The sequence below is a fragment of the Poecile atricapillus genome, chromosome 1, assembly GCF_030490865.1.
Source record: "Poecile atricapillus isolate bPoeAtr1 chromosome 1, bPoeAtr1.hap1, whole genome shotgun sequence".
Taxonomy (NCBI): Eukaryota; Metazoa; Chordata; class Aves; order Passeriformes; family Paridae; genus Poecile; species Poecile atricapillus.
The window spans coordinates 12070184-12092845 of NC_081249.1; the positions used below are offsets into that span (position 1 = coordinate 12070184).

The 22662-nt window shown below is 40.2% G+C and overlaps 1 protein-coding gene across 1 annotated transcript in view; it reads right to left on the reverse strand.

Annotated features, from left to right (window-relative positions):
- Nucleotides 1-12664, reverse strand: part of IL1RAPL1 (interleukin 1 receptor accessory protein like 1) — a 663496-nt gene extending 650832 nt beyond the window's left edge. Inside the window, exon 1 of the mRNA XM_058829526.1 lies at nucleotides 12452-12664. The gene's annotated coding sequence lies outside the window, so the exon portion shown is untranslated. The remainder of the gene's footprint in view (nucleotides 1-12451) is intronic.
- Between the last annotated feature and the right edge of the window lie 9998 nt (nucleotides 12665-22662).

The following is a 22662-nucleotide window of genomic DNA, read 5'->3' on the forward strand; positions in this document are numbered from 1 at the left end:
GTTCCTGTTTCATGAGTGTGTTCACCATGAAAGCTATGCACCACACACACCATGTAACCAAGAAAAAGTGAGCTAGAATTCCTGGCATCAACAAAACACAACTTCCTGCTAAAATCAGTTATTCCTTATGTAAAACTCCCATAACTCTTACAAAACTTTTGAGTTCCATAGACTAAATTTTATGGAAACCCTTAGAAGCATATACTATTTTGATACTGAAATCAGTGGCAGTTCTCTGCTTTATTTCTGACAAGTAGTCAGAACAAGCAACAAGGAGTGTTGCTTGACATTGTATCTTGTTTAATTTTATTCTTTAATAAGGACTGAGCAAAAATTATGCACCTTCATAGCGAAGCTATTTTAAAAATAAGCTTTAAACAGTAAGAGGGTCTATCTGCCCTCTAAGATAAGCAGAAAACAATTTGTACTTTAATACAAGTATGGACTTAAATAAATGGGTATCTAAATTTAATTAAAAAATTTATTTTTCTTCTGGTGTGCCCTTTCCCTTTTCTCTGGGGGGGAAGTTGTGTGGGTTGCATTTTTTCTTTTTAATTAGAGCCTTAATAGATAATCCTCAAAACAAAATATAAAGTTTATGGGTGCAAAAAATTGCTATTATATGAACACCGTCTTACTGGATTATACTTTACTGTACTCTTCCTCTATCCTGAAATAACCTTTATAGTATAAATTCCCAGTAAAAGAATAAATAAAGAAAAGAACTTACTTTTTAAGCTAAGAATATTGTGCCAGTCTCGATAGAAAAAATACAAGATAATTCTATAGTAAACTGTCTATAGTTGAAAATTCAGTTATCCTCATTCATCAAAACAAAGCATAAGGTTGAAAGCTTATATGAGAGCAATCTGAGAGGTCAGTAAAAACAACAATAAAAGTGAGGACTTTAGAACCACAGTCCATGCCAAATAAACAATAAATTTGCTTATTTATGTATTTCAGGTGGCACTGATACAGCTTTGGGCTACATTATACATTTGCATTCCTGCGTTCAAGTTTCATTATTAGATAAACTAGAATCTGGCATAGATAGATAGATGCTAGATAGATAGATAGATAGATAGATAGATAGATAGATAGATAGATGCTAGATAGATAGATAGATAGATAGATAGATAGATAGATAGATGCTAGATAGATAGATAGATAGATAGATAGATAGATAGATAGATAGATAGATGGATGGAAATATACATTGCTTTCAAGCAATTGTTTTCACACTCTGTATCAGAGTGGGACTAAACACACCAAAGAATGCTAAAATCACCAAAGTATATCTTAAAATCTTGACTCCAAGAGCAGTCTAAAGCCATCTACACAGCAAGCAGCTCCTGCCAAACTCCAAGATGTACTGCACACAGCTCCCCTTTGACAAAACACAGACTCCCTGTAAATTCAGCACCAGCACAGAGCCAGTAGCCTCTCTTGTCATGACATGATCCTGCCATTCAGGTGACTGGTGGCTCCTTGCCTCCTTGACTTCCAGCAACTTTGAACCTGTGGCAGTGCATGAGGGAGCTGGCATGGGAAAACATCTGTAGGTCTAAACCAGACATGCAGGTGAGACTGCACAGTGGGTCTTGGTGGAGTAGGCAAACCTCCAATACAATGCTCTTGAATTCCCTAAGAACAAATTAAAGGATGATTTTCTGTATAGTTGAACCTGGCAGGAAAGTAGGAGATAAGTAAAACTCTAGTGGTTAAACAGCCCTTAACCGTGCAAATAAAATGATAAAAATAATGGTAAAAGTAACATATGAAAGTTGACATAATTGGTTGTGTTTTCAATATTAACACCTACGATGTTACAACAAAAGTTATGTATATACATGCATATCTCTACTTATATTCCTATATATGCTGGTATATATACATCGGCATTACCTGAACCCCATTAAAATGAACACAAAGCTCAAAGATCAATTTTAACACGAGGCATTTGAGATGGCTGGCAAGCCTTATTTACACATTTCCTGTATTTTTATATATTTAAAGAAACATCAAAGGTTTTTAACAAGAAAATTATATTCTCATAGCCATAAAGTATACTCTTGTGATTGCATTAGAGTGGCTGTGCAGTACAACTTTGCTTGCTGACAATGGTTTTTGCTATGTTAATTAAATAAGTCTGTGATCTTTATTCATTAAAATTAATGCAATAATATCTATGTTGAAGGTTCACATTGGACTCAATCTGGCAAGCCGAATGAAACAGCTTCACTGGAGTTACTCTAATATTATTCTTGACGAAGCAGAGCTCTGACAGGAGATTCTGTGTGAAATCGGTTTACCCTTGCTTCACTTAATATTATTCCAAATCAGCGAACACGAGTATCTTCAGAGCAGACAAAAATGTCCTCTATTAACCAAAGCTATGGAAACCACAAGTCTCCAGGCGACAGGTTGTGGCGGGCACGGAGCCCGCTGGCTGGGGCATTCCTGCTGTGATGGGGAAATGCCGCCGGCGTCACCGCGGAGCTCTGCGGTCCAGCCCTGGTGGAGAGCCGTCAGCTGGAATTAGCCCAAAGGATGGCACTGAGCACGGCTTGTCAATTCCAGTAACAAGACCTGAAAAAAACAGCAAAGGTTTCATGTACGAAACCCGAGATCCCTTCACCTCTGGGATTACCTCCCAGAGAAACAGGATTTTCCCTCTGGGAAAGCTGCTCCTCGGAAGGCAGGCAGTACCTGCGAGCATGCAGCAGGTGATGGCTCTGCACCGACAGGAAAATGCGCTGCAGGAAAGGAGAGAACCTCGCTGCTAACGTTTTAAAATTCCCAAATCTAATTCACTACACACTGAGACCAACATCAGCCTTTCCCACAACACCCCGGGCACTCGGTTAAGACTTGATGAGTAAGAGCAAACACAAAGTTCACCATCAAAACCAGAAAGCCCCATCACTATTATCATTTTTGTTCTGCTAACCAGGTGGGTTACACCTGAACCCTGGCAGAAAGGAAAACCACAAGCTACCTTTGATTCATGACCATCCACATTTTCTATATAATTAATTCAGGCAACAGAGAAAAATAAGAAGATGAATATTGAAGTAATCTCAAATTAAAAAGACTGATTAGTATTTAGGAAACAGGCAGCTGACCCAGCCACCCCCAGTAGTATGAGTCACAATACTATTTTCATATTTGTATTATTTAGCATCTAAAGACCTTAGCTGAGAGTCCTGTTCTGCTAAGAACTTGCATTAAGTACTCTGAAAATATCTTCTCTGATTAATTTTCTACTGAGCAGAAAATGTTTTCATTAAAATTTTATATCTAAAATGGCATCTTTTGATTCAATCCTCCCAAAATCTAAGTGATAAATAAATAAAAAATATTAAAAAATCCACCCTCCAACCAACATGGAAATTACTTCTTTTCTGGAGGCTGGAAGAATGGAAATACTTTCTATGATTTCCAAGGGCTCGCAAAAAATTTAATTTTCACTGAGGTAGGAAAAAGAAATTGACATTAAATTTTACTCTAACCTTACTTTATATATTATAAAATAGAAATATTAAGCAAAGAGTTTATATTATAAATAGATGAAGCACTTTAAAAGACAGGAAGGCAGAATGTGTTTATGTCTTTTAGTGTTTAGAGACAAGAAATTGAAGTATGGACAAATTCAGCAAAGTTTTACAGAGAAGCAATTTTTGGAACTAGTGAAAGGGCCTGATTGCAGACACCAAAGAAATAAAAGACATACATTGCATTAGCTAATATGGAAGTCTTAAGCATTAAGTGACACTACAAATGGACAAAATCAAGAGAAAACAGTAATTAAGGATGGTCTTTTATGAGTGAACAGCCATATAGAGAAGTAGAGCGTCTGTCCATTGAGCCATGTCCTCTGACAGAATGTACATTATATATAACAAATATATATTATTATACATATAAAGTACTGAAGAAGCAATATGAAGGATGATAAGTTAAACTAACTGAAGACTGAAACCTATCTGTATTTTGATTAACCTGACAATTTTTTGGAAAGAACTAGCTCAGGATGTACACTAACACTGCATATATTTTTAGTGATTGATTTTAAAGATCTTTCTGAGCTTTCCATCACAGCAATTGAAAGTACCAGAGACCAGAGATGGTGTAACAACCTTTTAAGAAACTAGACATTTCTTTCCATGAATGAACAAAATATGGGGCTTGCATATTCCTTAATGATGGAAATTAATGATTGTCTATACTGTCAATAATATAGTAAGCTTTATTGGATTCTGTTAAAGTTTACAAGATTTTCTTTTTGTAATCAATGTAAATCTATTAAACATAAGCAGTAGGAGGTTTTTTTCCACAGAAAATAACAAAAATCAGGAAATTAGATGATAAAGCTGGAGATTGATCCAATACCTACAGAGTGCAGTAGGCCTTGTTCCATTTCCATCACTGTGTTTTGGACCAGGACTTTAGTAATGAGGACTTAAACAGCAAAATTAAGCTGCTCAGTCAATATTAATAAAATCTTTATTAACCAGTTCTACAATTGCTGGGTTTATAAAATGAACAGAGAGTGAAGAACTATAGTCTCAAGAACACATAATCCATCTAGTCAGACAGCAGACCTCCAAGGGAAGCCAGCAGCAAATCCTCTGGAAGAAGCATCCTGTAACACTTCAGGAATCACAGACACATCCCCTGATTACACCATAACTGGGGCATACACGGTGATAGCCTTCGAACCATCTCTTACACAGCCTGACAATCTTCTTACCTAGGTATCTCTTACAGTGCTACACTTCAAAACGTTGTTTTTATCAAATTATTGCATTCTACTAGAGCTTTCTCTTCACTGTATCTTTGTCCATAAGATATAAAGGATTTGAATGAACTATGTTAAGGAGTGCTTTCCATTACTCATTTCACATTTTCCACAATTAAATTTTACTGGTCATCAGGAAAACAATATATATGATAAGCCGAAGAATCTTTCCATAGCCTTCACTATTCCTGCATCACCTGTTCTTCCATAATTTGTCTTCTTTTTTCTTAATAAAACAAAACCTTCACCTCTTTCTTCACATGGGAATCTTTTCATATGGAAGACAGATTATTCATACTGAGTGAAGAGAGCAGAGTTTCTAAGTGTTATACAAGAAATACTACACAAAGTTTTACATTTATTTTATAATACCTATAAAACTTTCTTCTGTGAACTGAGAAAATAACCTGGTTGAGCTTTTTCACAACAATGGGTAAGATTTTTTATAGTATCTTGTTCTGTTAGGAGAGATATATAGGAAACATTTAGAATGTATCTTCCAAAGTTTTACCATGTAGATTTCAAAAATTACATTTGATACCATATAGCCCTTTGACAGTCCTTTCAAAGTGTGCTTCAGCTTTGACATTCCAAAATACATTTGTTGTCTTGAAATATGCTGCATTTACATTAAAAAATCATTAAAAAATAAATACTAAATCAACCCTAAAAAATAGCTACTGTCTCATGTCTTATTTGAATGGTGCTTGTTTTCCTCCATTTAGCATAAGGAATAACTAGAGCATTTCTGCTTTATGGCTTGCTCTCAGTCCTCCTTTGGGTACATGAATAAGTGCACAGGTAAAGATGCATGCATGCACAGGCACATGTAGGCACAGGTATCTGTGTGTGTGCACTCGTACACAGTTCTCCTCCAGGGACCAGCTACATAAATGACCCCTGAAAGTATACATTAAGCTATTAGAGAGCATCCAAAGTAGGGCTATGAGGATAGTGAAGGGTTAGGAGGGGAAACCTTATGAGGAGCCATTGAGGGCACTGGGTCTGTTCGGCCAGGAGGAGACTGAGGGGAATCTTCACTGCAGTTACAGCTTCCTGCGAGGCAAAGCAGAGGTGACAATAATGATCTCTTCTCTCTGTGACCACTGACAGGAAATGGCCTGAAGCTGTGTTAGGGGAGGTTTAGGTTGGATATCAGGAAAATGTTTTTCATCCAGAGGGTGGTAAGGCACTGGAAGAGGCTCCTCAGGGAAGTGGTCTCAGCACCAAGACTGAGACCAAAAAGTGTTTGGACAATGTTCTCAGGCACATGGCGTAACTCTTGGCATGTCCTGTGCAGGGCCAAGGAGCTGGCCTCAATGATCCCAATGGGTCTCTTCAATTCAGCATATTCTACAACTCCATGATAACTAAATGTGTATCAGCAGAGAGACAATCAGCCAGCATGATCTAACATTGGTGTAAACACAAGCCCTTCAGCTATGGGATCCCCAAAGAAATGTCTAGGAGAAAGTTCACAGGCCTTGTCTGTTCTGTAAGAGATGTTGAATAAAATAAACTCTGTGTATACTGAACATGCAGATCTTATTGACAGATATGTACACAAATATACATATCTCCATCATATGCACAATTGCTGAAAAGGAAATGCCATGCATTTCCAGTTATGTTATTCTAAAATGAGCAAAAGAGTTTGGAGGTGGGGGGAAGTGGGGAGGAGGGAAAAAAGAAAAGTTTTAATGTGGGAAGAGACAGAAAGCATTAAAGAAAAGTCGAAGGTGCAGAATGCCAAGGTGCTGTATGGTAACAGCTGTGCTCTGCTGCCATCCTGCAATTCTGTGCACTGAGCAGCAACCTGACAGACACAGGGCTAAAATTCCTGCCAGGGATCGGTGCCACACAAAAGCATCCCGGCCAAACACATTCCTGTGCAGACATTGTGGCTCTATCCCAAGGTTTCCATCATACCAACAGTTCTTCTTGGTGTAGGAATTATCCCTGAGGCATATGATCTGAGCTTAGAGTAAAATCCATAAAGGCGCACTGTCAAATGGATGTAGGCAGGCACAAATATACGTGCAGGTCCCTTACACCATCCAGGCTCAGCAGTTCTCAGTCAGAGGCAAATGGTCAGGGAACTCAGACAGGTCAGAGCTGGTTAAGCCCAGCCCTAACCAGCAGCAGAAGCCTGCACATGACAATGGACGCCCATTACTACAACTTCATTTTCCCTGAAACAGTCTAAATTTTCAGCTTGGATTGAGAAGAAATTGCTACTGATACTCCAAGTACACATTACTGAGTGAACTTAAGAGTGGAAACTGAGACATGGAGGCTTTACACAGCAGTTGCACTACCTTTGGTGTCAGTCATGCAAGAGCATTGTGAGATCCTTGTTGGAAATTCAAAGCTTTGTACTTTGTCAGAGCGAAGTCTGATTTCTGCACATTATCAGTCCTTTCTAAAATTATCAGCCTTCTCTTTTCACCTAACAGAAAACATTCTTTCTCTCATGTTCTTGACATTAATTTATTATTTTATGGAGGAGACCTCAAGTAGTTACCTCAACTGAGAGACCACTCTCTCACTGTGTGACTGGAAACAGGCATGAAAACAAAAAGTTGATGGCACTTACGCTGAAGATTTTAAGGATTTTCAAAAAAAAAAACAAAAACAAAAAACCAGTGAGAGCTGGGAACTGCAGGAACTGCAACAACTCTAAGTATCTGGGTATCCCTAGTGAAGAACAGACAAGAGGAATACAGAAATATATTCCATCTCACAAAATAGAGAATATACTTCACCATTGTCTGTACATTTACAAGCTTTTCTGCCCCCCTTTTAACCCATTCTGCAGTCTCCATCTTCTTCTTCTTTCACAATGCTCTATTCACTGTGGACAGCTGTGAAGGACCAGAGAACAGAAAACTTTCTGACACCACTAGCCCTTGTCTGCCTGCTGATTGTATAGATTTGTATAGATGGTATTGGCCTTCTCAACACATGAATTAGGTTTCTGTTTTTGTAAGCTACACTGAGCATTTCCTAAATTATTCCCAGAAGTAAAAAATAAAATGGAAACAATATCTACTGCACTGGCAAAAAGCTAAATGTTTTCACCTTCTCCCTTTTTCCTACTTCATTCTCAATTTAAAAAATCTTTGTGAGTAAATGCTGCAGTTGTTGCTACGACTATTTAAGGATTATCATTATGTCTGTGTGCTGTTCCTATAAACATGAAACTTTAAAGACAGAAAGCAGTAAGACGGACACCCTTGGTTCGTTTGTTCAGACCGAGTTATTGAGGCATAAATAGTGTGCTGTATAACACCATGAAATGATCTAGGAGTGCCTACAATGCACAGGTACAGTGAGACCTAGAAAAACAGAGTACTCTGTTAAAACAGAGAACCAGCACTACCTGATTTCCTTGCCCTGGTCTTACAGAGCTTTGACAAATGACACAGGATTTTCCCCTTCTGCAGGATGGAGTTTCATACGTGACTACCTCAGAGGAATATGCAAAGCTTGACTATTAACATTCAAAACCCATAGATTTTCACTTTCATTATTCTCTCCTTCCTCCCTGGCGCCCAAAAGTTTTCACCTAAATGCAAATTAATTTTAAACTGTCACAAAAAGAATTAATTGCGGCATTTCATCTGTTTTTGTTTTAGGAGTATGAAAACTATATGAAAGTACATAAAAAAACATATGCCAAATGATCCCTCCTGAGTCACTAAGTCACTGTGGTCCATCACTGCATATTTAATTACATTTTAAAATAAAAGAATATACTTGAATTGATAGAGAATAATGGCTGCTCTGGTGCTGCTGTAGACATTCATATAAAGACTTAAAGAAACACATGGATTACTGACCTGACAGGCCATGCCAGTAACCTAAAAAAGCCATTATGGTCTCTACTGTGAATTCGTATTTCATGGACCCCTGGTACAATGGATGGAAACAGGATAGAGGTTTATAACAGAAATGCTGACACAACCTTACCTTTAGCTGTACAAATGGTGTTTCTATAATTAAACCTCACAACTTCAGCACCACTAGATAAGTTGCTAGTTTTTAATCATATTAATCAGAGCTTCATGTTTCAATTGCCATATATTATCATGCAGTGTGAACTATAAAAATAAAAAGATCCCCAGCCACTAAATATCATAGCTGTTATGAAACACAGAAGTACATCCAAACACTTCTCTGTAAGGGCAAATACACTGAAGGAAAACCTCAGCTGATTATCCTTTCCTGTTGGTTTGTTTGGTTTTTTTTTTTTCTTAATACATGGCATAATGGCCACAGAAAGTACTTAGAATACATTAAAAGAATATCACTGAATATTAAAAAGGTTTCATTAAGATCTGCCCTGTTTCAAATTTTTCTGTCAGCACTAAAACAAGTCTACTGTTTTCTATGACAATGACAGTCAGAAGCCTGCTCTTTCAGAGGAAGGTACTGAGATTATTCTTCATGCAATGCTGTTTTCTTTAAAAGCCAGCTCTCCAGCAATAGCGAGGAGTGGGTGGCCAAACTCTCACTGCTTTCAGTGGTCTGAGATTTGGAGCCTGGGAATGTTTTATGTAAATATTTCTCTTCACATTTTCTCTTCATTTGTCCGAGTGATTTACAGCTTTACTTCAGCAAGGAAAGTTTCCTCTCAAAAAAGCTACATTTGGTGCAAACTGAAGAGATACTGCATTGGAGCTGAAACCTTCTCTTTTTACCAAGTGGGCATTGCTAACTACAACAATAAAATTAATCTATAAATAAAACTTGGTTGCTTACTATTCTCTATTGTCCTGAATTTGCAAATCCTTGCATGCTGCATGCCACTTTACATGTATCATGTGATATATTCCCACACTGTCAGTGCCTACTCCTTACAGCACCAGTTTTATAACACCTTCTGGAGACAATTGTGCTTTCCTTTAAGATGGGTGGTACAGGTATGTAACCTGTGTGTCACAAGGGGTCCCGTAAGGAATCAATGGAAAGAGCATGCCTGTAATTTTTTTGTGGCAGAGAGTATGCAATGGACATTTCTGAAAATTATAAGAGCTGTAGCAATGCATAGGAGTTGCCATAGTGTTATTCTGACCCCTGAAGGATGGAAACAGAGTTAACTTCATATCCTTTTTTTTCCAATTTATTCAGTATACTCTATGAATGTCAAACTCGAAACTGCATTAGCAGGAATTTCTAGTGCGTGCCCAGACCTATCCTCCAGAAATATGAATATAGTCATGAACTAATGGTGAACCAAGTTTAAAATACTAATGTTTTCAGAGAAGCAGGAAAAAATGATTTTTCAGGCTGCTGTAGGGTAGAATTACTGCGAGTTTGATAGTGCATTAAATCTAGTAGGTATGTGAAGATCATGTTTATCAGATGTAAAACCCACTGCCCTCACCTCTTAACTGAAAAGTATTTTAGTGACATTTTGCTAGAATGAATTCAGAGTGAAGTGGGGAAGGACACAGGTCAGTGACGATAAGATCACTCATTTCAGCTGAGTTAAGATTCCATCAGGCTTACATTTTTCAGAAAATGCATGTGTTAGAGGTACGGGCCCTCAGCAGTGCCTTTGTGAGCTTATCTATCTCCAAGGAGTGCTCTTTCCACTCCTCCCCCTGAACGGATAGGAAAAGTGATTCAGGATTCTAAAAGGGGCGTTAAGGTATATCCTGATGCTGCTGTCTTTGAGGACAATTTGCTAAAAAAGTCTGAGTTAAACAAATGGGACTCCTGTTACACCTTTGCTTTTCACCCACTCACTTCTCAGACGCTTGAAATGCGCTAAAGGACCACCTTTTCGGTTCCTGTAAATGTAACAGGTGTATGAAGCTGTTGTATCTGACAATACTTTTTCCTCCCGTCAGTCACACGCTGTACTGTAACACCCTGCCAAAGCTGTGAGCAGCCGGTGCTCCCAGCGAGAGAGACACAGCGCTGTCTGTGCTGGGCGCCGCACACACCCGGGCAGGAGCACAGCTCTGCCTCGAGCACTGGGAGAGAGGTCAGCAGAACGCCGCTCCTGGAGGCAGGAGACGGCGAGGGGAGAGGAGGATCGCTTTTAATTTTCGGTTTTGTTCCTCCTCCGCTCAGCTGTTGCCATGCACCCAAGCCCCAGGTTGCGGTGTGACCTTGCAAAGGAGCGCGCTGCTCAATGGGACCATTGTGCAGCCTCGCCGGGGCTCCTCGGGAGCCTCTCCCCGGGTGTGGCTGAACCAGCCTCCCCCTCCTCCTCCTCTTCCTCCGTGAACTCCCTGTCCCGGGGAAACTCCGCCAGCAGCACGCTGATGCAAAAGGCAGCCTGCAAGAGGCAAACCCCTTGTCATGAGCCGAGCAAGGATATCCCCTCCTCTGCCCAGGTCTCCATCCCTCGCTGCCGGGAGCGCTACAAAGTTAAGCCAAGTGATCGATACGCTACAGGAGCATATTATTCCACTATCGGCGACTGATGCCACTGATGTAATCAAGTTACATAATCGCCGTCTTTGCACAAATACATCCATCTTCCTACAGACAGATCTGCATATCTTCTTCCATCCATTATGCATGAACTCACCAGCAGTACATAAGGGTACATATTTTCGCACACACTATGTAACTTTAGCATTGCAGTGCATTGCACTGCACAACGTCATCACTATCGATTCCCTCAACCTTCCCCCATTCCCTCTTATCAGAACTGATTTTGCAGAGAGAAATTGCCAATCTGCATTGCTCGGATCCCTTTAAATCTTTAAAGGCTCAAGTGCTTCCCTCACTCGCTTCTGTTCTTAAGAAGATGATCTTTCCTTTTTCTCTCGTCTCGCTTCACACCACAAGTAACAGGAATGAATTCCCACACAGTCCCTCAGCCAGATGCATGTATGTATGAAATACCGAAGATAGCATCTCTGTTTGCACATCTTCCAAACTCCCATACACGTGGTCCGAGGTTTCAGTAGGTAAGTTATTGGGTAAAAAAGATATTTTGTAAGAGCAGCTGGATGAGATATTTTCAGGCTAGTGACATTTATGGTATTTCTCTACTATGAAGCTGAGGGGATTTTGTCCTTACCGCCCCTCAGTTTATAATTTCCTTGCAGGATTTACAGGAACAGTTGTAATCCCAAATTACCAATGGCATTTAACCCCTTTAGCACCAATGCACTGTACCACGATCAATAAGGATCACCACCTTAAAGTTTAAGAACTTAAAAAGCAGATTTTCTCTACCTTCATTGCAGCTATGAAATGCAGCAGAACGCTGCACAGAGTTGGAAACATCTGTTTAAGCAGAGGATAGGATCCGATCTCATATTAATTAGATTCCATCACAGAGAGCTTATTTGCTGTCACATACCCTTTCCAGTCAAATATATTACAACCAGGGAAATAGAAAATATAAAGAGGGAAAATTAAAGACTCCTTTTTCTTGCAGTACTCTCCCTAATCCAGAGGATGCATGAATACAGGGGGAGGAGATATTTTTTTTTTTTTTTTTTTTTAATTTATCGCAAAAAGCACTCACCAGAAGACCTACTGCAGTTATTCCACTCAACTGCCAATAGCGGCTGGAGCCCCTCGCATCAGGGTAATGCAGCAATCCCGAAAGTGCCCATTTCAGTCACCCGCCACCAAGTTTAGCAATGCCGGGCTTTTGCCTGGATAAAATGACCTTACCCACAGGAGTCTCCCGAAATATTCCTCCGGTGCGATCAGTCAGCGAGGCGAGTGCCGGTCACCACACTGCGCACTCGGCCGGAGAAGCCCCGTGTTTACTCCTGGGGCTCAGCTGGCCGCGAGTGCCGCGGACGCGGCGCCCATCCATCCAGCGCTGCCAGCTCCGCCGCGGGCGCAGGTAATTCCATACAGACTTCGGCGCCCCCCACCCCCCCCGAGTCGCCCCTTCCTTCCTAGTTCAGAAAGTGCCCGCGTCGCCGGCGGGAGGTACCATCCAGGTGCGGCGAGGGGGGCGGCGGGAGGGGGGCGGCCGGCCCGAGGGCCCCCGCTCTGCCCGCGGGCAGCTCCGCGCCCAGCGCGCCGATCCCGGCTGCCGCACAAGTATCCGGCGAGCGACGGTCCGGAGGGGATCCTTTCCTGGTGCTGGGCGAATGTGGGGAGAACGCTCCGGGGGGGGGGCCGGGGGAGGGTGCCTGACGGGTCCTAGCACCCGCACCGCAGCGTCAAAAAAAAAAAAAAAAAAAAAAAAATTAAAAAAAAAAAATTTAAAAAAAAAAAAAAAAAAAGGAGGGGGGAGGTTTGGGGGAAAATTCTCCAAATGGAAGAAGGAAAAAAAAAAAATCAGTTGTCCGCTTGCCCCGAACGATACTAATCCCCGGTGAAAATGACAAGTGATCAGCAAAGAAGAGGAGGTCTTGATTGATAACCACAATCCACCCAAAATATCCTCGGGAGCAGAGGAAGAGAGGGAGGGAGAGAGGCGAGAGAAACTGCAGTGCATGAACGATCCCTGTGTTCCTACGAGACGGGCTCGCTCGCTCGCTCGCTCGGCTGAACGCGCCCTCCGCCGGGCCGGCAGGAAGGGGCCGGCACTGCCACCCGATGGACACCGCCGCACTCGCGCCGCTCGGCGGGGGGAGCCGCCGGGGAGGGCCCTTCCGAGGGATCCTGGAGAAACTCCTGGCTAGCGGGGCCTCCCTCCCTCCCTCCGCCCCGGCGCCGCCCGCCTCCCCGCGCCGCCTCGGGCCGCAGCGCCGGGGCCGCTCCGCTCCTGCCGGGACAGCGGCGGGGCCGCGCAACACGAGCGGGGGTCAGCCTGCTTCCTTTCACCTCTTGGGCTTCATTTTATTTTTCTCCCCCCGCTTCCCCTCCGGTTTCCCAAGCGAAGTGTTTTAGGAGAGATGATACATTATCTATTCTCGGATTTTTATAAGGCAAACTGTGGGCCTCGCTGTTGCCATGGGATCTTCTTTGTGCGAACTCTCTGAACTGTGTGGGAACAGTTTTATTTCCTTCCCTTCAGATTTTTGTCTTTATTTTTTTCCCCTTCTCTTCTGTAACTCTTTTGAAGATATGTATCAAAATGTAACTGCATTATTGCCAATTAAGATGAACAGCAGCTGCAAGGTGCATCTAATTAGAAATGTTAATTACTTCATGAAATAAATAGTCATTTGCAGATGTTTATTATACTAAACAAATATTCTATAAAACAAAACTCAAATTCTGACACTCCCCTCAATATATTTGTTCCCATTCCTGCACAAAGGTGCAGGGGAGTAGGCACCCCCTCTTCCATTGCATTTACCCTGCAGGTGCACACGCACAGGGAAAAGATAAGAGCTACCTGTGCATAGGTAAAGGGCTGGATCAGAGGCATTTTGAACTCTTACAACCCATTGTATGGGGTGGGAATGTGGAGGAGCAGGAAACAGCTGAGCAATGTGAGATAAATGTGTACAGTTACGTATCTGTTTATATCTTTGTAAATAACGCTCTCCAAAACCAGAACAAAGAGACTAGGCAACATTCACTTACCTCTTAGTCCATCCTGGCTTCTTGTTCCTTCAGAGAGGAATCCAAACTGCTACAGTTATTAAACCTCCAATATCTTTCAAGAGAAGGGAGAAAAGAAAAAGCAGCCTGTGGGAGAATGTGATTTTATTATGGAATATGATAAAAGATTATCGATAGGCAGATAATGTGCCATGCAGAGTCAGTGGGTTGCAGGAGGGGTGGGAGCTGTTGCAGAATTTGTGGAACTTGCTCACACCCCACCCCACCTCGCCTTATAACAGAATGGCGTTCTTCATGTCAGATAAAAAAATAGATGAAATTAGAAATGAGTGCAGCAACCAGTAGTCAAAATCCAATGTTAAAACAAAATAATTAATGTGACTGGTTAAACCAGGCATTCAGATACTACTATGATGAGTGATCCATATGCGTGGGCAGGTAAAAGAGACGTGAAAAACTTTATGGGATTCTCTTTGTGGATCAGTATAGGGCATTTTATGTTAGTGAAATGACTCATACCATATACTTTAGAGAGCAGGTTTGGGCGCTTGATTTAGAAGCCCAGGCATCCTAGCTGTTTGACAGAGTGAGAGGGAAAAACAGAGGGGTTCCCAACTTTGATTCTCACCATTATCCTTTGGGAGAGCTGCTTTCTCACCATGGAGATGTGACAACAGACTCCCAGCACAGGCACCTCCATTATGGGAATTCCAAGAGCCTTCCTTGTGCCTTCAAAGAGTGACAGATTCTTGAGGCTACTCATAGTCAGCAAAGGGCAGAGAGTAGGTAAGAGGTGCTTGGGGCCAACCCTAACCATTTGCCTTCAATTCCTGATGCTTTACAGATTTCTCTTCCACTCATAGCCAAATCATTTAATGTCTCCATCCTTTTGTTCCTTCTCTGTATAATGGGAGTTAACACTGTTCTTATTCATAAGGGTGCAGTGAAGACAAAAAGGCATTAATGTTTGTTAGGTGTTCTTACACAGTGGTCATGGGAGCTATGTAAGTTCCCAGAGAGGCTGATTAAGTGTCTGGCAGAAGAAACAGAAAATGAAAAAGGGTGGAAGCCAAAAGCTGTGAACAAAATACAATGGAATTGCTAAAATGGCTGAAACCAGACTAATAACACAGAAAAGCTGTAGACCATTCACACATGCAGAATACAAACCACCTGTGTTCTTGAGTTAAATTTATCCCAGGATTAAAGAAACTAGATTTGGTTCATTTCTCAGTTACTGAATTGCTATGAATAGCAATGCAGTTGTATGGACACATGCATAAGAGATTTTAAATTTATTTTTTTTTCTCAGCCACATACCTAATCTCTAATTGGCTTCATCCTCCCCTTAACAAGTATGGTTTTTACAATATAGAAGGGGATATCCCTTGTCCTCATCATGACTTGTGTTTTCAAGATATTTCGCCAAAGAGAAAAGCATAATCTTGTCTGTTTTGTAAACATTGTTTTAATTCCATGGCACTCAGTGCGTGCTGAAATGTTTAATATGAATGAGTAGTGTGTCTTGCACCTGAACCATGTGTGTGATCTTGATGCCTTGTTTCCCTTGAGAAAAGGAAGAGGCACAAACCACATCCTCATATATACCTCAGTGTGTGTCTTTAAAAGGATCATCACATTTAATGTGTATTAAGGAAAGTGAAACCATGCAGTTAACATAAGCTTCCTTTTCTAAAAGTAATACATATCTAAAATGAAAAGGCTGACAGAGTTTGTGGGACTGAAGAATGCTCTTGGTTAGCAAATCCAATCTGCTTGAACGGATAATGCCCAAGAGCTGATACCATCCCCTAGCTGCCAGGGGTTCTGCAAAACTTCATGGCCTCATGCTTACCCTGCCAGCAAATCTGTCCAGAGGGCCCAAAGACTGACAGGTGCTGATTTCTTGCTACCTGCCTGTGGATTTTCACTAGTAAATATTGTTTCCATCTGTGTATTTATTTCCCACTTTTTAGCAAATGCAGTGGGAGAAACAGGGTAGCACAAAACACCAGCACTTGCATATTCTCTTGCTGAGTGTGCATATACAATAGAACTATGACATGATATGAATCTGACAGCATGGAAAACAAGCATAGATTTTTAGATTTAAAAAGTAATGAAATCAGAATTTCCAAAATACGTCTCCATTCCCCCACTAAAAACACCAAACAGAACCCCTGCTCGTGTAAAAATCTACGCTGAATCCTTTGATCCTGTAAATGACATTCTCAATCTAATTACTAAACAGTTTCAGTAAAGATAAAAGGTCAGACTTTTGTCTAGCTTTTTTCTTTTCTTTTCCCCTTTTCCAAACACAATTGCACTGATCTTATTAGAAACAGGTTCCCTTTTTGTCCACTTCTGGCAGACTAAGCAGCCTTGAATGCTTCAGAGAGAACAAAGTAAAACCTGAAATCTGCTATGTGATTAACTTCCTAGTTCTTGAGTTCTTGTGTGTATTTTAAATTTTGTACACTTTACGTTATATATATTACATTTTATTTGTTGAGTGCTTTATATATTATACCTTACATATTACATCCTTTTCATAAGTCTAGGCAAGAGTGTTCAAGGAAGAAGATATTTTAAAAAGAATTATCCCTACTTCTGTGTCATGTGAAAATTTTGAAAGCAATTTCCTTTACAGAGGAGCCTGACTCTAATGAGTATATACTAGTCAGGGAATAATACTCGTCTCATAACGAAGAGATTTAATCACAAAAAATCTTGTTTATGGTTTTAATTGAAACTATGTTTTTCTTTTCCTGAACCACCGTCGGGTTTGCATGGCCAGATTTTGGTAGCACAGGAAAGAGCTACAGTGGTGGCTCCTGTGAGAAGCTGCTGGAAGCTTTCTCTGTGTCCAGCAGAGGCAATGCCAGCCAGCTCCAGGACAGACCCACTGCTGGCTAAGGCTGAGCCCATCAGGAATGGTGGGAACACCTCAGCAATAACATATTTGAGAAGAAGAAGAAAAAAATAAAATTACTATACAGTTGTAATCACAGCCAGAGAAGAGCAGCGTGAGAACGTGTGAGAGGAACAGCTCTGCAGACACCAAGGTCAGTGGAGGGGACCAACAGAGAGCCTTTGGTGTGTGGGTGGCATCCAGACAGCGTCAACCCACCACAACCACATACACCTTTCCCTAAGTGCGAGTGTGCTGTGCTCTCTGCTGAGATGTGGTGTCCCAAAAGCTGTAGTTGTACCATGCTTTTCTTGTTGGTACCATCTTTGTATGACTAATTTGGCAGCTTTGTTCTGGGTGTGTCAGACAGCTCAGGCTATCTGGTACCCAGCTCTGCCGGGGCCTCGCTGCTGAGACAAACTCTGTGTCAGGTACTCATCAGTTGTAGGTGGCCTGAGCAAAGCATTACAGATCCTATGGATGAAAAGTGGTGTTGTGCGACAGCTAAATATCTTGTTAACACTTTAACACATGCATTTCATTGTTTTTTAATGATTAAAGAAAACAGAATTTACATATGTATATAAATATAAATATTATATTTAATTATCAACAATTCTTTCACCTTATTGCTTTAACCTAATATAGCAAAGGATAATGTCAAGGAAATTAAATGTTCATCTATTGCCCATTTTTAATATTGTAGAATAAATGGTTACTTGCTGTTCCCCTAGTCTCTCATTAGAGTATCTCAAATTAAGATAATACCCATCCATAAGCTGCTTAGAACATATACCTCGTCTATTTAATTAAGCACTACGTTATCACAAGATGAGAAAAATAAAACAACAGGGTGCATTTATGCATTTAAAAAAAATCTGTATATTTCAGTTCAGAATTGCTTTACTTTTTTTTCCCCCAAGGAACTAGCAGAACGGAGCAATAAGAGATTATTTTCCTTTGTGGGTCTATTTAAAGTATTCAGTAATATAAATCTCATCCAATTCCTATAAAGTCCATGGAAAGACTCCTATTGCTTCAGTAGGTGTTACAGCAGTCTTGCACTACTGTTGTCTAACTAAAGATCATAAATCAGAGATTTTAAATACAAGCATTATTTGGAAAAAAGTTTCATAAGAATGAGTGACCCAAGTTATCAGAGTAATCCTTTAGCCGGTGATGTGTCCCAGCAGCACCCAGGGCTGGATGGCTGCAGGTGAAAAAGACAGGGCTGGTGACAACCAAAAGTAATTCTCATGTAATTCCCCTCCCAGCTTCTGACAGCCACCAGTACAGGGATTTTCTCTTTTCATCATGAGAAAATGCTAGTCACGAATGTGAAAAGTGTCAGAAATTAAAAGACAAATTGATCTGAAAAAACCCCCAAACAACACAACACCCAGACCCTAAAGAAAAAAGCAAGACCACATGCAAAACTTTGTTGAGTCATCCAGCTGCTTTGTGAAAAACTTTTAGTCTTTCTATTATTTTTTTTCCTTTTTTGTTTTTCCTTCTAAAAATTGCCTGAAGGTGGAAAATGTGCCGGAAGAGCAGCTCCCATGGGCTGCTGCTCCCTGCCCAGCACACTGCCCAGTACCTCCTTCCCCTCTCCAGCCACTGAGCCCTTCTGTTGCTGAAAGCTTTTCTCAGCAGTAAAGAGATATTTCCACAGCCTCCTGCCTGCCTGTGGGCAGCCCATGGCTGGCAGTGCCAGGGCCAGGTGTCAGGGACCTCCCCAGCAGCCCCGATCCATCCATGGGGATATTATACACAATTTAATAAGTATCTTTGCCCTCTCAGACTTCTGTCAGCACCTGCCCTCTGAGGTGTGGAATCGATCCTGACTGCATGAATGAGGTGTATGTGGTCATCATGTCATTAACGGGTGCATAATATGCATTCTGTTCCTTTGACTGCAGAGTCGTCTGTTGGAGCATTCACTCCCTCACCACTGAAATTACTTCTGCAGCCTTGGTGCAGGTTGACCAACCAAAATGTGGAGTCATGGAGGCCAGGGGAGCGATGGGACTGCCAGGAGCAGTAAGGTGCTCGCTCACTCAGATGCAGCTCCATATGAGCAAGTTCCCAAAGAACTACGGCTACGTTCATCCTGACGTACATTAAATACTAAACTTTCATGTATGAAAGAGCGTGGCTGACAAAACCAAAATCAAATCCAGAAATTGCCTGTGTAGATGTAAACCACTTTGACAGGAACAGACTAAAATTTAACTGGTTTAATGTTCCTGAGTAAAAATATCCTTTGGAAAGTTATGAAGCAGAATAAGAGATTGCTAAAATCAAAGGTGTGTGAATTATCTACCTCACAGAGCTTGTGAATCAATTACATATAAAGGTATATATGTCAAAATTAATTAACCTAAGAAATGTTTATTATTCAGTGTTGTTGATTTTCTGCCTCCCCATCGTACACGCACACACGTGCGCATAGCAAGGAACTTGATTTTGTGCTTACCAATGCATCAATTTAGCAGCTGCAAAGGTTGGTCCCAGTTATATAAGTGATTAGAGTCATCTGCAGTCAATATGTTTCATAGCTTCATTTTGCTATTTGTCTGCCATGGGGAGATCTAGACCTCTACCTACAGACCTGCATATGTGGGAATAACTTACTGAGGGCAGGCGGGGACAACACATGCAGTGGAAAAGGAAAGGGGAAATAACATCTTTATTACATGTATGACAGGTCTTCATTGCAAAACCTGGGTGAGAAGAATGTACCAATATAGGTGTACTATGGATCTCCTAACTAAGGTGGGGACAATGACTGTAAGGGAGATTAGAAAGATTATGAAGGCAAATTAAAAAAAATTAAAGATGATAGTTAAAGAAAACCTCAGCTTGGGTGTTATGGTGGAGCATGGTGATTAAAGTTTAGGACATAATAAACAGTTCTCTTTGGAACAACTAAGTGAAGAACTCACAAGAAGAGAAGCAGCTCTTTACTTTTTTATAGTGCACAAGTCCCAGTTCAAGAGCCAATTATTTAAGTACCACTGTAAAATAATCAGTGTGAAGTATGCAAATTCCTGAAGCAAATCTTGCCAGATCCCTCCAAATAGATATTAAAACAATCTCACTTTCTCTTACTGAAATATTGTTTTACTGTAAAGAGGGGCAATATGTAAATATAATGGCAGTTAGTTAAAATGAGCTTTAAAAAAATACATTCCATATGGTAAAATATTAGTTTGTGCAAAGGATGCTGTTCAAAGACATCATGTTACAGGCTTGGTGAACAAACCCATCAGATCCTTAAAGAAGGGCTAGCTTGATCCTGACAAATAGTAAAGAGTCTTTTAGAGATTAAAAAAAAAACCCTTCTTTCCAACATGAAAATCACAGCCAAATAATTGGAAATTATATATAGTAAATTAAATGTAAAGCTATAGCAACTCAGCCCTGACAAAAATGTTGAGAATCAACCCACTAACAGCATATAACATAGAGAAAAAATATTTTAAAACTCATTAGAAGATGAAATTTGCCATCATTGGTAACAGCAGATGATTCAGTAGGATGAGAATTAGCAGAAAAAAAAACCCAGTCAATAGAGCAGTAAAAAGTTGAAAAATAGTCAATTTATAGATATTGTTCTAGTACATATGAGATGTTTTAGCATCTAAGGGTGTTGAAATGATTATCACTACCATAGTTTAAAGTATTTTTGGTTTCACAAAAATCTTGTAGTACTCACAAAGGAAACTACCAATATCACTATCAAAGTTTCTAAAAAATGTCAGATTAATATTAAACGATTTCCAACAATCAGTCAAAACATCAAGAATGACTGGGACAAGAAATTAAAACAAAACTGAAAAGAAATATCATACCACAGCAAAAATCCATAGTGAATATTTTTCTGGAATATGACATGTGATTAGGTCACCCTGTCTCAAAAAATAGTCTTAACTGGTCATTCATATTAAACAAAGTAACTAGCAAGGGAATAGTCAAATAGAACATGTTTGCTCAGAGAAATGGAGGATGACTGAACAGAGCAGGTATATTTGGTTTGCAAGAGATGATTAAAAAAAAAAGTGTGATCTGTAAAGTTACAGTATAAGGACCAATGTTTTCAGTACACAAGAATGAGGAGGCAGCCAGTGAAATTATGCTATGACAGATGCATAACAAATAAGTAAATTGTATAATTCATTCATTGCCTCAGGACACGTTGAAGGCCGAGGTATAAATCAGTTATGAAAGATTAAGTATATTCTTGCTGGGGAGGCCTCTCTTTTGTATTAAACAATAATCTGATATAACTCCCCAGCCAGAAAATGCCTAAACTGTGTGCCACCAGAGAAAGACAGTCTGCTTCACTTGTCCCTTTCACCATTTGCCGAGGTTTCTTTTACTAGTCATTGGTAGAGATGACACATTGGAATAGTAGGGTCTTTGCACTGAATCTTCATGGATTTTTTTTTTTTTCATTTTTTTTTCTTTTATGGTATATTGAACTTGAAAGTTTTGCATTATTGAAAGAGTTAATGCATCTTATGTACGGTTAATGCAACAAGAATCTGGAAACAAATGACAAGGAATGTCACTTGCCTGAGTTACAATACAGAAATTTCATTTTCCATTGGTGTTTCCTTCTACATAAAAAGGGAGTAAGAAACTGCTACCAGGTAAGAATTCCTGAATTTATCCAATGCTCATGTTACAGGTATAAGTAAGCATATATTATAAACGCAATAGGAAGAAAGATTAGAGATCCTGAAAAAGCAGGAAATTCAGGCTCAGTTTCACTTCTTCCTGTAAGGCACTGTTAATAAATATATTGAGCCATATTAATTATACCACTCCTATCAAAATGGCACAAACTCCCTCACTTCTACATAGTTTTTTGTTTGTTTTTTTAGTCAATTTATTCATGGCCTACAACCATGTAACCATAATAGTAGAGCTTCTAGTATTCGAGGAAGGTTAAAAAGTCTGTTCATAGGACAGATTCCTTACATCCCCTCAGATCTGGAGTGACTAAAAAATGTGTTTGTGGATGATGGCAGCATGGCAGATCCTTTTATTAGTGGTAGCAAAGGGGTTAAAGGAAACAGGCTTTATTATGACTGTGGGGCGTTCTGTTTCTCTCTGAATCTTTCTTCAAGTCTATACAGAAACAAGAGAGCCCTGGTAAGAGAGTATTGTACCCTCCTGAAATGCTATGTAGCAACAGGAAAACTTTACAGCACAAACAAACTTGAGGCCTCACACAGCTCAGTAAGTGTGCCAGCTTTTCCTGATGTGGATCTGTAAACAATTCTGTCAAACTTCTGTTCTCCATAAAGTGAAATTCAAATTTCCCACGTCCAGCATTTTCATCTTCTGGCTTTATTTTTTACATTAAATATTCTCTTGAAATAAACAGCAAAAATAAATGCTACAGCATTAGCATGATTGTTACAGAAGGTCTGTGAGAGCACAGGAAGCAAGCTGAGAACAGTGAAAAAGGAAGGATCCGCAATTACTAAGATGT